The sequence below is a fragment of the Prionailurus bengalensis genome, chromosome B1 (assembly GCF_016509475.1).
Source record: "Prionailurus bengalensis isolate Pbe53 chromosome B1, Fcat_Pben_1.1_paternal_pri, whole genome shotgun sequence".
Lineage (NCBI taxonomy): Eukaryota > Metazoa > Chordata > Mammalia > Carnivora > Felidae > Prionailurus > Prionailurus bengalensis.
In genome coordinates, this window is record NC_057344.1 from 111237531 (window position 1) to 111255513 (window position 17983).

General features: G+C 39.8%; 1 protein-coding gene across 1 annotated transcript in view; it reads right to left on the minus strand.

The window, feature by feature from the left end:
* Positions 1 to 17983, minus strand: part of ANK2 (ankyrin 2) — a 671502-nt gene that overhangs the window by 569888 nt on the left and 83631 nt on the right. The gene's annotated exons all lie outside the window — the stretch shown is intronic.

Genomic DNA, 17983 nt, shown 5'->3' on the forward strand with positions numbered 1-17983 from the left:
CTGAAGGCTAGTAATAAAACTATGTTTCATCTCAGTTTCATTATAATAAATGGCAATAAATGTAACATTTAAGGTAAGAATAACAACAATTATTAAGCTTTTATGAAGCAAAATCATAGCCAAGTAAGGCAGCAGTAACCAGAAGCATACTTCTTCCCTGGTCAAGAGGAGAATTCACTTTCTTTGTCTAATTTAACTGTATTACTTCCTGTGAATTTGGTTTATCAACTGTATTTCAGATATTTATGTAGAAACAGGAGGTCTCTACATGCACCTTGGTATTATTTACAGTGACACAGTGTAAATAGGTGTTAAACATCATAGGTGTTCAACTAGTGAGAATAAATTAATTGACTCAAACAGTTTTATTGTTTATATGGCTTATTCCCAATAGAAATCAAATGGAAATTAGCTGCCTCATGGAATCACATATTGAATTCCATAGTCAGAAGCAACCTGGTCACCTTCTCAGGAGAAAATATCAAAAACTTGATACAAAACAAGCAGAAGATTTAAATATTATATATATATGTATATATATATACACATATGTGTACATGTGTATATATATAGTGACAAATAGGTTATTATATTAATAATCATATAGCTTAATAGATTATTCAATTATCCCCATAACAAAGAGGATATGTAGATACTGTTTAAATATTGATGTTGTAGCTTTAGTAAATACATACAAAAATATTGAAATCCACTTTAAATGTAAGGAACAAAGACAAAATAATGAAAACCTTGTTTATCATTATTTTGTTATTATTCTGTGGGAAAGACCATATTAATAAACTAAGATATAAACAAATGAAAGTGATACTTTTTTGCTTGAGAAATACCTTTCTGTTTAGAGTTTCTTGGCATTTTTCTTACTTTAACTTTATAAACATAATTAATTTTGAACATTTTAAAATAACACTCTAGAAATGTGTCTGTACCTAGTGATCTTTTGCCACTATCTCTAATTATGTGGGCAAACTAAAGTGTGAAATTTGGCCTCACGGACAAAATGCTCCTTCCAAAATCTACACAGCCAATAAAAGTTTAATATTCGATTGACTATCACTAACACTGCTAAAACCCTAGTTCAAACTACCATCATCATGTGTCTCCTAGATTCTGGCAACTGCTTCCACTCTGTCCTCCAAACAGCAAGCAAAATATTCTTAAACTGAATCACTCATTTACTCAAAACCCTCCACTGGTTTCCACCTCGTTTAATTCCTTGCTATGGCCTCTAAAATGCTCCAATAATATGTATAAGATGTTTCTCAAGTGATTTTCCTCTCGAGTACGTAACTGAACATTATTCTCCTTGGCGGAGTAATTGTTAAGCAGTTAACACATTTTCTGTAATTGATTTATTTCATTAAAATAGATTAGCAGAAATGGAAATTATTGAATCAAAGGATGTGGTCTGTTCCGAAGTGACAGGGTTCAAGCTAGATAAACAGTTCCTGTCTAAACACCGCAGCTCCCAGCTCCCTTCCAGCTAAGTGGGGCCCTGTTAGCAGAATTCTGCCTCTCTTCCTTGAGAATAGTGCCTGTCCTGGACTTCTTTCTCTCCTCTTCGTACAACCTGGAACCCGGACTTGCCTGTGACCTAGTTTGAACCACACAGCTTTAACACTTAGGAAACGACAGAGCAAGGGAATGAAGAGAACCAGGTACCTAAATGACCACAGAAAGCAGAGCTGCCCTTCCAACCTGGACTACTCACTCTCAACCTGTTGTAGGAGAGAATCTTTTTTTTTTTTTTAATTTCAAGAGATCTCATTTGGTACCTCTTTGTCACAGTATCATAGGCTCTATCCTAACTAGTAAGAATGGTTGCAACTTTTTAATATTGTAGCATAATTCATATTGCCCAATTACTTAGCAGAAAGCCAAATATCAAGTGTCATTCCTACCAATGTGTACAAGATCACATTTTTTCTACATTTTTACTACATTCATGTTGAAGCTTATTTCTTCTAAGGAAAATCTAATTTGATCAAGAAAAAATAGTATATATTCAATTTTTTTAGTAAAAGGAAGTTGAACATGATTCAGTATTTACTATCCATAGGGATTCCACCTTTTGACAATGGCTTATTCATGTTTTTTGTTTGTTTTTGCTTTTGTTTTTAAGTAATCTCTAAACCTAACATGAGGCGTGAACTCATAAGCCTGAGATCAAGAGTCACATGCTCTACCAACTGAGCCAGCGAGGCAACACTATACATGTTGTTTTTACTTTTGTTAGAATTTTATTACTTTTCTTGTCCATTCTGTTGACCGTCATAGTTTGTCTTTCAATTCTGCTTTCAGAAAACATGTTGAAATGTTTTATTATCATCAAATTTGTAATTTTTCTATTGAAATTTGCTCCTTTGAAAACTCTCTTAATGCTCACATTTTGAACCCTCAATACCTTTTCCCACTAAAAAGAACCAAGACTCTTTGGAGAAAAGGCTGATTTCAGATCTGAGGCAGAACATGTGTAACATGAGCTTAAGACATTATTTTATGCCAGAAGTAAAGAAACTATAGAAGAGCATAAACATCATGTCAAAAAATGTAGGAATCAATTTGGGGAGGCTCCTACAGGCCAACTTCATCTAGCTACTGTGGCTACACAAAAAGCCACATCAAACTTTACTTAAAACAATATACATGGGGCGCCTGGGTGGCGCAGTCGGTTAAGCGTCCGACTTCAGCCAGGTCACGATCTCGCGGTCCGTGAGTTCGAGCCCCGCGTCGGGCTCTGGGCTGATGGCTCAGAGCCTGGAGCCTGTTTCCAATTCTGTGTCTCCCTCTCTCTCTGCCCCTCGCCCGTTCATGCTCTGTCTCTCTCTGTCCCAAAAATAAATAGACGTTGAAAAAAAAATTTAATAAAAAAAACAACAATATACATGTTCTCTCAAATTTTCAGTGTGGGCAGAGTTCAGTGGGTCAACTGGTGTCTACTCCACTCACATCAACTGATCATCTCAAAAGCTAAAGGCTGAAATCTGAAGGCTCACCCATCCATTCACATGTTTGTTGCCTGGCCTGGAACAACTAAGGGATGAAACAATCAGGACTCTCTAGTCATCTCCTATATCTCTATGTTGTCTCTCCATACGCTTTCTCTTCTTTGATGTGGGGGCTTCAGGGTGGTTGGATTTCACTGAAAGCACATATCCCTAGAGAGGGCTGGGCAGAAGCAATGGAGAAATGTCAATATCACTTTATAAGAAGAACATGTGGGGGGCGCCTGGGTGGCTCAGTTGGTTGAGCATCTGACTCTTGATTTCGGCTCAGGTCATGATTTCGTGCTTTGTGAGTTTGAGCCCTGCATGGGGCTCTGCACTGACAGCACGGAGCCTACTTGGGATTCTCTCTCTCCCTCTCTCCCTCTCTGCCACTCCCCTGCACGTGCTCACTCTCTCTCAAAAATAAATAAAATAGGGGCTCCTGGGTGGCTCAGTCGGTTAAGCGTCCGACTTCAGCTCAGGTCATGATCTCACAATTCATGAGTTTGAGCCCCACATTGGGACTCTGAGCTGTCAGCACGGAGCCTGAAACCTGCTTCGGATTCTGTGTCTCCCTCTCTCTCTGCCCCTCCCCCCGCTCATGCTTTGTTTCTGTCTCTCAAAAATAAATAAATGTTAAAAAAAATTAAAGAAGAATAAATAAATAAAATAAACATTTAAAAAAAGAAGAAGAAGAAGAGGTAGGACCAAATATATTGGTATAGCATTCTTAGGTGAATACAATCTGTGACAGATTCGTAAAGAATACTAAAGAATAATAAATAATGATTAATCCACTTGAATATATAAAAATCCTAATGATACTTTAACACAAAAAGAAAAAAGAACACATTTGCCACTAATTGAGAAGTTCAAGTCATCATACCAGCTCTCTGACTTGAAAATTTGTAGAGAGAGATTTTAAGTACTATTTCTTTACCACATGAAACTCTATATCAGAGGAACAGTTGGCTTCAGTTGATGAGAAGAAGCTCTTCTTGATAGAAGAATCTTAATGAATGAAAAAGGATTGACAGAATTAGAAAAATCACCATTTTGCAATCTGTAATGGAATAACTGGTCCAGGGAGGAGTCAGCAACGGGTGCTAAAAGTGTTGTGTATGGGGCGCCTGGCTGATTCAGTCAGTAGAACATGTGACTCTATCTTGAGGCCATGAGTTGAGGCCCCAGATTGGGCCTAGACATTACTTAAAAAAAAAAATTGAATATAAGGTTGACAAAGACTGGATAACAATCTGTTGCCAGGTTGTCTCCACACAGAATATTTACTTGTCTCAAGGGGAAAACTCATAACTTCCCAATGGAGTGATGTGGCATTTTTCACAGTAACAATGAATCTAATGACAGAGGTTAACATAAAGACAAGTAGGTAGTATGCAACTCCTGATATGACACAATATAACATTCACAGCATCACTCATGAAATAGTCTTGACAAGAATGTTTTACCTGACACCTGACACCTGACTGTAGTCACAACTTTAGATAGAAATGTCCATGGGGTGCCTGGGTAGCTCAGTCGGTTAAGTGTCTAACTCCCACTTAGGTTGTGATCTAATGGTTTGTGAGTTTGAGCCCTACCTCTGGCTCTGTGCTGACAGCGTAGAGTCTGCTTGGGATTTTCTCTCTCTCTCTCTCTCTCTCTCTCTCTCTCTCTCTCTCTCTCTGCCTCTCCCCTGCTTGCTCTTGCTCCGTCTCAAAATAAATAAACTTTAAAAAAAAAAAGTCCAGTTTACAGGAAATACAGTGGAAAGTAAACCAGAATTCCAATGTAAGTAAACAATCATATAAATCCAGAAGGTAGAATTCTACCAGAAAATTGACCCAGTCTCTTCAACAAGAAATTATAATGAGGTTCTGGTTCAAGATGGCAAGATAGGAAGATACTGAAATCACCCCCTCTTGCAGACTCACCAAATCTACAGCTGTATATGGAACAATTTTCTCTGGGGGAAAAAAAGGACTAAAAAACTGGTAAACAGTGCCTTCACATCAGGCAAATGAGAGGGAAAGCACAACAAGGAAGAAAGTCTAAGACGCAATAGTGCTATAAATCCCACTTCCTGGTTAGACAACCCACAGTCAGGAGGGAACTCAAACCAGGAGCTTCTATCTAAAGAGTGAAGGGTTTTACCCTACATTAGACACCCCAACTTTTAAGACCAGCACCTGAGAGATGAGCCCCCAAAACACTTGGCTTTGAAGGTCAATGGGACTTATGCCCACAAGATCCTGGGTCTGTCTGTGCCAAACTGAGGAATACTCTTAAAGGGCCTGTGTGCAGACTCACCCACTCCAGGGCCAAGAAACAGCCCTTTGAAAAATGCCCAGACTTTATGTGAAAGAAACTCATTTCCTAATTTTAAAGTATTGGTCTGAGGGACAGGGGCCAGCTAAGATATTCTCTGGGGGTAGCAAGCTGTTACTGCTCTTACACTGCACTTTTTTTTTTTTTTCAACGTTTATTTATTTTTGGGACAGAGAGAGACAGAGCATGAACGGGGGAGGGGCAGAGAGAGAGGGAGACACAGAATTGGAAACAAGCTCCAGCCTCCGAGCCATCAGCCCAGAGCCTGACGCGGGGCTCGAACTCACGGACCGCGAGATGGTGACCTGGCTGAAGTCGGACGCTTAACCGACTGCGCCACCCAGGCGCCCCTACACTGCACTTTTAAAACCAGTAGGCACCATCCTTTTTTTTTTTTTCCTCACTTTCCCACGGGTACCATCTTTATGCTCTAGCTAGCAGGCACCATCTTGGACACTCACCCTTTGCCTTGCTAACACCAGAAAGGGCCTTTTTCTCCACCCACTTCCTTTTTTTTTCTTTTTATTTCCCCTATTCCTTTTTCTCTTTTTCTTTTTATTTTCCTTTCTTTTTCTTTTTCCTTTTATTGGTGGGTGCCATCTTTGCCATTCTCCCTCTGCTTCAATCCAGCCAGTGTCATCTTTACACACTCCCTCTCTTGTACTCCAGAGCACCGGTATCTCCCAGAGGGTAGCTTCTACACATTTATGGTGCTCCAGTTTCTACATCTGGTGACCCAGTTTTTGCTGCTGCCACCCAGGGAATGCTCCCTTGAGGATCTGGCTCCAGAAGCCAGAAAGACTTACATCCTTGGGTCCCATGGGACTGTCACAATCTAAGAGACATTTCTTTTTTTTTTTTTAATGTTTATTTATTTTTTAGTGTGTGTGCATGAACAGGGGCAGGGCAGAGAGAGAAGAAGATACAGAATCCAAAGCAGGCTCAGGCTCCCAGCTGTCAGCACAGAGCCTGATGTGGGGCTTGAACTCACAAACCATGAGATCATGACCTGAGCTAAAGTCAAACGCTTAACCTACTGAGCCACCCAAGACATTTCTTGACAGACTACCACCCCTAAGGCACTGCACAGGCAGCAGACCAAAACATACCCCTGGACTTTCTGTGAAAAAAGGCCTATCTCTTGTCCAAGAGTTTTTACCTGAGGGGCAGGCTTCTTGTTCCGCACATTCATAGCAGCTTACGGTACAGAGGCTGATGAAGACAGTCTTTGCAACGCTCCCTCTGCCTCACTCCACCTCACTAGTGTCTTCCAGAATAGATCTTATACCTTTGTGGTTTCATGATTATTGGTGTTGCTTTTAGGGGACTCCTCTACATCACCTGGTCCCAGTGACCAGCAAGGGTTATATTCGCAGGTCCCACAGACCTACAACCAATGGAGAAAGGACTCAAACAGCTACCACCCCCAGGGCTCAGCAACAGACAACAGACCCAGGTGCTCAATGTTTCTGCGAAAGAGACCTATTAGCTTCTCCTCAGAGCTGCAGCCTGAGAGACAGGCTTCTAATTAAACACACATCTAAAGGCTGACCGTAAACCTCTCCTGGGACTTCAGAGCACAGGCATTATCCTCACACTCTCCTTCTGCCGTGCTCTAGAGAACCAGCGCCTCTTGGAGGGGAGCTGTGATATGTGTCTGCTGACCATTTTTACAACTGGTGCCTGGTTTTGTCGGCTGCTCCAGAGGGGTGACCTCTTGATTGCCTGGCTCTAGTGGCCAGTGGAGGAGGGGGAGGGAGCTGCATTCCTGAGTCCCATGAGACTGACAATTAGAAAAACAGTTCTTGGCAGGCTACCACCTCCAGGGCACTGCACGGACAGCATGCTAAAACACACCCCTAGCCTTTCTGTGAAAGAGGCCTGCGTGCTAGTCCTGGAGCGTAGGCCCCAGGGGCAGCCTTCAGGTTGGGCACCATCTAGAGGCTACCGAAGTGCTCTCAGGGAACAACAGCAATGTAAGCCAAGGAAGGCCATCTACGCGTCATCCATCTGCCTCAGTACAGCTGGCTGGTATCTTCTAGAAAGGAGCTTGTCTACTTGTCTGGAGCCCTAAATTTTTGCAACTGCTGATAGAAAACCACCCCACTTACAATTGCATCAAAAAAATACCTGGGAATAAATTTAACCAAGGAAGTAAAACACCTGTACACTGAAAACTACGATACTCTGATGGCAGAAATTGAAAAGGACACAATTAAATGGAAAGATGTTCGTTACTCATGAACTGTAAGAATTAATATTGTTAAAATGTTCACACTACACAGCAGCACCTGGGTGGCTCAGTCAGTTAAGTATCTGACTCTTGGTTTCGGTTCAGGTCATGATGTCAGGTCATGGGATTGAGTCCTGCATCAAGCTCCATGCTGGACATAGAGCCTGTTTAAGATTTTCTCTCTCTCTCTCTCTCTCTCTCTCTCTCTCTCTCTCTCTCTCTCTCTCCCCCCCCCCCTGCTTTAATAAACTCACCTTTTTGGGGGGCACCTGGGCAGTTAAGTGTCTGACTTCAGCTCAGGTCATGCTCTCATGGTTCGTGAGTTCGAGCCCCACGTTGGGTTCTGTGCTGACAGCTTGGTGCTCAGAGTTTGGATTCTATGTCTCCCTCTCTCTCTCTGCCCCTCCCCTGCTCCCGCTCTCACTCTCCCTTTCTCTTGAAACTAAATAAACATTAAAAATATTTTTTAAGAGATAGCAAGTATTGGCAAGGATGTAGAGAAAAGGAAATTCTTGTACACTGTTGGTAGGAGTGTAAACTGGTCCATCCATTATAGAAAACAGTATGGAGGTTCCTCAAAAAACTAAAAATAGAACAATCATATGATCCTGCAATCTCACCTCTGGGTATCTTAAGAAAATGAAATCAGTGCCTCAAAGAGATACCTGCACTCCCATGGTCACGTAGCATTATTCACCATAGCCAAGATATGGAAACAACCTAACCGTCTGTCTATAAATGAATGAATAAACACACAATTCAATATTATTCAGAGGTTCATGAGTTCAAGCCCTGCATCAGGCTCTGTGCTGACAGCTCAGAGCCTGGAGCCTGCTTTGGATTCTGTGTCTCCCTCTCTCTCTGTTCCTCCCCCACTCAGGCTTTGCCTCTCTCTCTCTCAAAGAATAAGTAAATATTTTTAAAAATTTTTAAAAAACAAGCAAAAATAATCAGACAGTCAACGAACTGAGCCACCCAGGTGCCCCCAAAGTATTTTTTTAACTGTTAAGATCAGACATGTATTGATGACCGTGGAACCTAGGTAATAGATACATGGGGCTTTGCCACACTATTCTCTCTGCTTTTGAATATATTTGGAAGTCTCAATAGTAAAAACACTTTTTAACTATTTGCAAAATTTGCAAAGTTATCACATCATTTATACCAAATATCCATTTTACCAAATACTGCTAAACAACACAGAGATTATTAAGACGTGATCTCTGTCTAGGGTTACCAAATAAAATATAGGAGGTCCACCCAGTTAAATTTGAATTTCAGATAAACAACAAATAATATGTATAAGTACATTCCATGCATACTTAGAATATTCATTCTCTCACATTTCTGGAGTTGAGAAGCTTGAAATCAGTTTCACTAGGCTGAAATCAAGACTCTAGGGGAAAACCAGTCCCTGTGTCTTTTAGCTTCTGATGGCTGCTGGCATTCCTTGGCTTATGGCCACATCACTCCAATGGTCAAGGCAAACATCTTGAAATCTCTGTTCCACCTTTGTATTCCCTTCTCTTCTGTGCTTGTGTCAAATCTCTCTGTGCCTATCTCTTATGAGGACACTTGTGATGGCATTTAGGGCCCACCTGGATAATCCAAAATAATTGTCCCATCTCCAGATCTTTAATTTAAGCATATCTGCAAAGACCCTTTTTCCAAATAAGGTAACATTTAGGTATTTCAGGAATTAGGACCTGATATCTTTGGGAGCCATAATTCAGCCTAGTACAGGTGCCATTATAGATATGTAACCAGGAATACTGGAGTAGCAGAGAAGGAGCTGACAGTTAAACTTGAAAAGTGGAAGAAGAGGAAGATGTCAAGAAAGGCATCCTAAATCAGGGGTACCTGGCTCAGTCAGTAGAGCATGCAACTCTTGATCTCAGGGTCATTAAGTTCAAGCTCCACAATGGATGCAGAGCTTACTAAAACAAAACAAAAAACAAAACTAAACTAAACTAAACTAATAAATAAAAGTTTAAAAATAAAAAAGAGGAGGGTGCCTGGGTGGCTCAGTCGGTTGAACATCCGACTTCAGCTCAGGTCATGATATCATGGTTCATGGGTTCGAGCCCCACATTGGGCTCTGTGCTGACAGTGTGGAGCCTGCCTGGGATTCTCTCTCTCTTCCTCTCTCTCTGCACTTCCCGTACTCTCTCTCTCAAAATATATAAGTAAACTTTAAAAAAAGAAAGAAAGAAAGAAAGAAAGAAAGAAAGAAAGAAAGAAAGAAAGAAAGAAAGAAAGAAAGGGAGGGGTCTGGGTGGCTCAGTCAGTTGGGCATCCAACTCTTGATTTTGGCTCAGGTCACAGCCTCGTGGTTTGTGGGATCGAGCCCTGTGTTGGGCTCCATGCTTACAGTGCAGAGACTACTTAGGATTCTCTTTCTCCCTTTCTCTCTGCCCCTTCCCCCCACCTCTTTCTCTCTCAAAATAAATACACATTTTTTTCAATAACATAGTCTTTTAAAAAAAGAAAGAAAGACAAGAAAGAAAGAAAGAAAGAAAGAAAGAAAGAAAGAAAGAAAGACAAGAAAGAAGAAAGAAAGAAAGAAAGAAAGAAAGAAAGAAAGAAAGAAAGAAAGACAAGAAAGAAAGACAAGAAAGAAAAAGAAAAAGAAAAGAAAAGAAAGGCTCCCTAAATCAATGCTGTCAGAGAATATAAATTACTAAAGCAGTAATAATAACAACCAGCAACCAGACAAACCAGAACAGATACCAGCTATAAATAACCACCACAGCCTACCAGTGAGTAACAGTTGAGCATTAGTCTCCTAACAAGTATAATGTTGGAGGCTTGTTACAGGAGAATAAGTAAGAAGCAGCAACTGAATGACAAAAATTCTTTATATGTGGTTCCTAATATACCACTTAGGGAGGCAAGAAGGCAGGGAGACCTTCCCCCATGTAACTTGTGAAGTATCACCAAACCTTCTATGTTACCTTCAGTCATTTTTTTCCTTTCTGTTTCTTCTACATTGTGCTTCTAAATTCCCCCAACCCCTCAATTATTTTTTATCAACACAGTTTCCTCATAAGTTTTACTCAATTTATTTCCTCAATAATTTTATTATTTTCATAAAATAAAATACTTTGTGCAAAAAAAAAAATTCTAGCAATGTTAAGATTATATAAATTAGTAATTCCCCGCTCCTCATATTTGTCTGGAGCACCTGTGTAGCTCAGTCAGTTAAGCATCCAGCTCTTGGTTTCATCTCAGGTCATGATCTCACAGGTTCATGGGTTTGAGCCCCGAGTCAAGCTCCGAGCTGACAATGCAGAGCCTGCTTGGGATTCTCTATCTCTGCCCCTCCCCCACTTGCTTTCTCCCTCTCTCTCTCTCTCTCCCCCCCCCCCAAGATAAACAAACATAAAAATTTTTTAACAGATCATACTTAGCTACATATACATACATTTGCAATTAAATATTTATTTATTATTTATATAAATAGGAAGGAGTAAACATTGAGCTGTTGGCAGAAAATGATCATCAAAACAATGCTACCTCAGCTCATCATGCTCCCAAGCAGCAAGTCATGTATCCCTTCCTGTTGTACTCTTTGGATCCAATTCCACAGGAAATAAGATATAAAATTAATTAATTAGATACCCAGTGTCTTATTATTATTAAACACTGCGGGTCTAATTACTAATTATTAATCACATAGTGACATCCATAGTGACATCCTAAAAGAAGATGGGCAATAAGAGCAAAAATTAAACATCGACAATAACTTTCCCTAATCTCTCCCCTAAAACTTCACAACAGCCTTCTTCATTGTCTCACTGGCACTTCAAATATAAATTATCTAAAACTGAACTTATCATCTTCCTTAGGAAACGGCTACACCTTCCGTTTTCCATCTCACCTAGTGGCCAAGCCAGGAACCAGGAGTCACCCATTTCCTCCACATCACATATCCAAAAAGTCCCCAAATCCTGGAAAAGAATGCCCAAATTTATAAAATTATCTCTATCCCTGGATTAGTACAGAAAATTCATGGTCTCTCTGACTTGCACTTGCCCTTCCCTTACCCCTTCTCCACACTGCAGCTGGAGGTATCTTTTCAGAACATACATTTCATCGTGATGCACCCTTTCCTCAAGCTCTGTGCGTCTCCATGCTCTCCGAATGGAGTCCTGAAGAGGATTCATAACATCCCAGATAAATGAGCTCCTGCTTGTCTCTCTGGCTTCATCTCACACGCTCACAATGTGGTCTCAAACCACTCTTATCTTGTTTTATTTTCTTAAGAATGCATGTTTACCCATGCTGTTTCTTCGGAGAAAGAATTTTTCTTTTCCTTGTTCAGCTAACTCCTATTCAATCATAGATCTTGGGACACATGGGTGGCTCAGTCGGTTAAGTGTCCGATTTCAGCTCAGGTCATGATCTCAATGCTCGTTGAGTTCAAGCCCTGCGTCAGGCTCTGTGCTGACAGTTCAGAACCAGCAGCCTGCTTCAGATTCTGTGTCTCCCTCTCTCTCTGCCCCTCCCCTGCTTACCCTCTGTCTCTCTCTCTCTCTCTCTCTCTCTCTCTCTCTCTCAAAAATAAACTTAAAAAAAATTATAGATCTTAATTATCAGTCCTCCAGGAAGTCTCCTCTAATCCTCTTTGTCTCAGTTGGGGTCTCTTTTCTGTGCCACCTCAGCATCCTGTGCTCGCTCTGCTATTTAATTAATACTTAGCAATTAGAATTGTCTATTCATTTGTCTTTCTCCACCACTAGGCCACAGGATCAGTTCACTCTTCTGTTATCAGGACCTAGCATAGTACTGAGTACATAGTAGGATCTCAATAAATAATTGTTAAATAAAATACAATTAAATAGGTAGTAAAAGTAATGCAGAGTCTCAGTAGCAAGGTACCGTCCATTTATGTTCAGAGAATAAGTTCAGTGCATAGGTTGAGTATAATAAACCAAATGACAGTATGATCATTTACAACATTTTCTTGACTTGGACATAAGACAAATAAATCCCAGAGACTCTTGATGATAGAGAACAAAATGAGGGTTGTTGGAGGGGAAGTGGGTGGGGAATGGGTTAAATCAGTGAGGGGCATTAAGGAGGGCACTTTTTATGATGAGCACTGGGTGTTATATGTAAGTGATGAATCACTAAATTCTACTCTTGGGACCAATATTATACTACATGTTAATTAACTAGAATCTAAATAAAATTTGGAAAAAAAAAAGACAAATAAATCCCACCCCAAAAAAGGAGCCCATTCTTCTCTATGGGAAGAAAGACTATGATTCAGTTGCAAATAAATGTCCGTCTATCCTTCTCAATTTATACAGAAAGTAAAAGCTTTGCAGGTTCAGATCAATTTTATTATTTCACTGAGAAGTGGAAAGTCACTGAGGCAGACTTTCTCAACAGGGGTTCTTCATCTGAACACAAGATACAGAAAATGATTTGAGTGATTATTTTTCAATTCTCCTAAGATGGCAAATAGCTAGTACCATTCTAGATGAAAAGAAAAGTTAATTCACTAGATACAATGGCTATCTTAGAGCCATTTGGGCTTATTTCAATCCCAGAATTTCAGATGGGCTTAAATATCATGAATTAAACCATATACACAGATACATGTAATCCATATATGTGGGTGTATTATATGTATTATTTACTAACTTGCATAAGAAAACATATGTGTCACCAAAACTAGAATAGAGTATCATTACTGATCACGATGAGGCTTGAAAAATACGGACTTTGATGCCAAAAGGGTTCGGTTTTGTTTTTTGTGTTTTTTTTTTGTTTTTGGGGGTTTGTTTTTTGATACTCTAATTGAGCTGTCATATCTTGGTGACTCAGCCTTCCTCCCTAAGGAGATAACAGACTGTGGGTTCATTGAGTAAAGAAGCCTCATTTGTCTTGGCTTCAATTTTTATTGAAATTTGACCTCCTAACAATTAACATAGTGCATACTCCTGTTCATTGACTGAATGGATGGATGGATGAATATGTTGTATTGTATTACTTCCTGGATTATATTCCACAGATATTTCATTTCATATATGACATGTGGATTCTTGCCCATTCATTCAACAAACACCTACAATGTGCCTGGATCCCAGGCTAGGAAATGAGACAGGTTATTGTATATCACAATTCATGTTTTTAAATATTTTTTAATGTTTCTTTTTTAGAGACAGAGAGAGACAGAGAGAGACAGACAGAGAGAGAGAGAGAGAACACCAGCGGGGGAGGGGTGTGAGAGGGAGACACAGAATCCGAAGCAGACTCCAGGCTCTGAGCTGTCAGCAGAGTCCCAAGCAGGGTTCCAACTCATGAACCGCGTGATCATGACCTGAGCCCAAGTCGGTCGCTTAACCGACTGAGCCACTCAGGTGCCCCCACAATTCATGTTTTTAAGAGTAATTTACTACTTTACACCTATTAGGACAACATTATCAAAATAAAGAAGGAAAGAAGAAAGAAAGAAAGAAAGAAAGAAAGAAAGAAAGAAAGAAAGAAAGAAAGAAAGAAAGAAAGAAAATAACAAGTATTGGCAACAATGTAGAGAAATTATAACTCTTGTGCATGGCTGGTAGGAATGTAAAATGCTACAGCCACTATGGAAAACAGTTTTGGCAATTCCTCTAAAAATTATAAAATGAACATATGATCCAGCAATCCTACTTCTTGATATATACCACAAAAAAACGAAAGCAGACACTCACTCCAATAGATATTTGCATACCTACGTACTCATAATAGCCAAGAAATGGAAGTAACCATCTCTAATGAATGAATAAATATGATATATACATACAATGGGATGTTATCCAGCCATAAAAAAAGAAGGACATTTAGACACATGCTGTACTATGGATGAACTTTGAAGACATTATAGTAGGCAAAATAAGCCAATCACAAAAGCACAAATACTATATGATTCCATTTATATGAGGTATAAATTTATAGAGTGAAAGAATATAAAATGGTGGTTCCCAGGGACTGGGACAGGGAAGTTATTATTTAATGGGTACAGAGTTTGGGTGTAGAGATAGTAAAAAATGGTGGGGATGGTTGCCTGACAATGTGAATGGATTTAATGTCACTGAACTGTACAGTTAAAAATGGTTAAAATGATGGGGCACCTGGGTGGCTCACTCATTTAAGCATCTGATATTGGCTCAGGTTATGATCTCATGGTTCATGAGTTCAAGCCCTGCATTGGGCTCTGTAGTGATAGGGCGGAGCCTGCTTGGTATTCTCTGTCTCCCTCTCTCTCTGCCCTTCCCCCACTTGCATTCTCTCTGTCTCTCTCTGTCTCTCTCTGTCTCTCTCTGTCTCTCTCTCTCTCTAACAAATAAATAAACATTTTTTAAAATGGTTAGGGGCACCTGAGTGGTTCAATCAGTTGAGCAACTGACTCTTGGTTTCAGCTCAGGTCATGATCCCAGTGTTGTAGGATTGAGCCCCACATCAGGCTTCATGCTGAGCGTGGAACCTGCTTTAGATTCATTCTCTCTCTCTCTCTCTCTCTCTCTCTGTCTCCTTCTTCCCCTCTCCCCCACTCTCTCCCTTTCTCTAAAATAAAAATTAAAAAAAATAATTTAAAAAAATGGTTAAAATGATTAAGCTTATGATATATACATAATATGTATATTTTTTTAAGTTTTTATTTATTTATTTTGAGAAAGAGAGAGAGAGAGAGAGCACAAGTGGTGGAGGAACAGAGATAGAACCCCAAGCAGGCTCCGCACCATCACTGCAGAGCCTGATGCGGGGCTCAAACTCACGAACCACAAGATCGTGGCCTGAGCCAAAATCAAGAGTTGGGTGCCCAACCAACTGAGCTACCCAGGTGCCTCCTATAATTTTTAAAAAATTAATGTAATTGTCCTTCTGATCCTGTCCCTGGATATTGGCATCTATCTTACTTTAAGATAAGATAAGCTCTTACAAGAGCTGTAGCTCTTGCTCGTCTTTCATAGAGAAAAGTAGAAAAGCCACTTTACCGGAGCACCGGGACTCTGTAAGCAACTGAGGCCAATCCTGGATTACCTCACCTTGCAACACAGGACTATCAGTGTGTCAAGTCTCTAAGTAATATCCACAGATGAGGCTTGTGAGAATTGGATTTAATTGAATGTGGGCTGTTTGCAATTAGAACTGGGTTAGGATTGGAGCACAATGGGGAATGGTAATCTTGATCCCTCTCCTACATTTATTGGAAGGTAATATTCACCAGTAAAATGGCTGCCGTAGTAGCCCAATGCTCTCTATCCCCACTTCAAGTATTCTGCACTTTAGTCTGCAAAGGAATCCAAAGGAAGTAGAATTGGATTTGTAAGGAGGCAGGAAGGGAATTAAGACTTATACAACGTGTACCAGATACTGCCCTTCATGCTTGACATTCACAATTTCATTTGATTCTCATAACAAACATATTGTTATCCTCATTTCATAGATGGCCAAATTAAAGCTCGGAACAGTTAATATTTCCCAAAGTCATACTGCTTTACAATTCCTAGGACCAGGATTCAAACCTAATTATTTTTGACCCAATAGCCCAAACTCATTTTATCACTCTCACTGTTGCCTATAGAGCCAATTTCTAACACTGGCTCCTCCTTGAAAAGACCGATGTCATTAAGAAATCAAAATCTGTGCCTAAATTCTTAACATTGGCAGATAAATAAGGCTCTTGGCAGCAAGTCTGTTCTTTAATGGAAGCACTTAAGATTGATTCCCACCTAGAATAATTAGGGGTAACGAGAAAGTGCTTCTTCCGCATTCAGCACCTCCCTGGCTCAAAAAAGTCAAATAAATAAATAAATAAATAAATAAATAAATAAATAAATAAATAAATAAATAAATAACGTAGTCACCAGCTCATATTGAACAAAAAGAAATTAAACCTGCTGCCTGAAAATCACTAAGTATAAATTCAGGCTTGGATACTGTACTCCCCTACAAGCACACTAGACCTTGTGTGCTTAATTATACTTAAATTGCATTTCCAGGAGTACTTGTTATAGGATTGGTTTAACTTAATTGGCTAAGAACAGGCAAAGCACTAAACATATAAGAGAACTACATACTCTGCTTTTATTAATCATTGAACCAATTAAATATCTTCCAGCAAATGGTGTGATGCCTCTTTCAGGCAACAGGGGGATTATCTATCAAAATACTGTATCAATACATAAATTCTTATAAATAAAATCTTTGTTCACAGCAATTGATTTTATATGACATCCAAGTTAGGGGCGCCTGGGTGGCTCAGTTGGTTGAGCGTCTGACTTTGGCTCCAGGTCATGACCTCATGGTTTATGAGCTTGAGCCCCGTGTCAGGCTCTGTGCTAACAGGTCAGGGCCTTCAGCTTGTTTCAGATTCTGTGTCTCCCTCTCTCTCACACTGCTCACACTCTCTCTCTCAAATATAAATAAAGATTTTCAAAAAAAATTTAATAAAAAAAAAGACATCCAAGTTAGAAATCTGGACAAATAAACTATTAACTACATGAAAACTTTCCAGAGAAATTTCATGGCCTTTTATAGCTTGTCTTAAATTCACTTTTGTCATAGAAGCACTTCAGAGCTCTCTCTTACATTGTTAACTATGTCTTACAACACACTGGATTGGGGTGGGGAATCAACAATTAGTTATTCTATAACTCCCACATGGGAAATGTGATGACGGGGGAGGGAGGTACTAGTAACCCAATGGAGGAAGTTATTTCATTTCTGTCTGAGCTTTAGTTTTCTCATCTATGAAAAATGAAATTGAACAAAATCATCTCCAAGGATATTTCAGTCTTTGAGTTTCTATAATTTGGTTATTCAGCAATATTATAAACCAAAATATAAAATAGTTCCTATCTAAATTTTAGTAAGCAATGGCATAATAAGATAAAATTCTTAACTGTAGAGGCCACTTTTGGGCAACCAACTTGAACAATGAAAGCTGAGTAAGGTTGACGGGCCCTAGTAAGCCCCAGCTCCCAATGGGCTGAATACAAACAGGCCCATTAGACAACGCACTTGAAAATATCCATAAGCCCTAGCTAAACATTGGGTTACTTACACCTGCACACAGGTACCAGTCCTCACCTTCCCCTTTAACTACAGCCCCCACCACTACCTCATGGCAGACAGTCTCTGCTTTGCTGTCCTGCACGCCATTCCCTTGCAGTGTATTCAATAAACTTCTGTCTCTTGTTCTGCCTTGGGTGAATTCTTTTACCACTCATGCTGCCAGCCACGACCTCATCAAGTCGCCCACATTTGGTGGCCCCCATCTGATCTAGAGACCCCACATTAACAAAGGGTGTTCAGGGTAAATAATAATGACTCAAAACTACTTGCCTTATAGCCACTTTTGTAAGTTATTATTGGATACTAAATTTTTTAATATTTGTTTTTGAGAGAGAGAGACAGACAG